At 63.5% G+C, this 438-nt stretch overlaps 1 protein-coding gene across 1 annotated transcript in view; it reads left to right on the plus strand.

The window, feature by feature from the left end:
* The first annotated feature begins 317 nt into the window (after nt 1-317).
* Nucleotides 318-438, plus strand: part of LOC123522790 (zinc finger protein 77-like) — a 15400-nt gene continuing 15279 nt past the window's right edge. The window contains exon 1 of the mRNA XM_045300164.1: nt 318-395. The gene's annotated coding sequence lies outside the window, so the exon portion shown is untranslated. The remainder of the gene's footprint in view (nt 396-438) is intronic.

Genomic DNA, 438 nt, shown 5'->3' on the forward strand with positions numbered 1-438 from the left:
TCGGAGGCTTTCACTCTTTAGGGCAAGAAGGAAGTCTTTCGGCCAGGGAACTGTTGCTTTTCAACTACTGACCTTGAGGCTCCCAGGGCTCGTTCCTTTTAAAAATAGCTGGGGTGACATAAAGGACGTTAATAATCGAATCGGGGGGCGGGGGAGCTTCGAGTCAAATCATAAAAGCGTAGCTCGTTACTAAAACCCGAGTTCGCTGCCTTCCTGGGGCCGCACCGTGCCCCGCCCCTGCACGCACGGATCGCGAGCGCGCGGAACGCCTCCCCGTCCGCACGTCCCGCCGCCGGAAGCGGAAGTGCTCACGCCGAGCGACGGCGGTGCCGGAGGAGAGGCGCCCGACCCGCGGTGTGGCAGCTCTGTCTGCGTCCAGGCTGCTGTAGTCCCAGGTACAGTCCTCGCGACGGCGGCCCGAGGGCCGGGCGCCGGTCC

The sequence above is a fragment of the Echinops telfairi genome, unplaced genomic scaffold (assembly GCF_000313985.2).
Source record: "Echinops telfairi isolate 266 unplaced genomic scaffold, ASM31398v2 ScPeMD7_7459;HRSCAF=8497, whole genome shotgun sequence".
Taxonomy (NCBI): domain Eukaryota; kingdom Metazoa; phylum Chordata; class Mammalia; order Afrosoricida; family Tenrecidae; genus Echinops; species Echinops telfairi.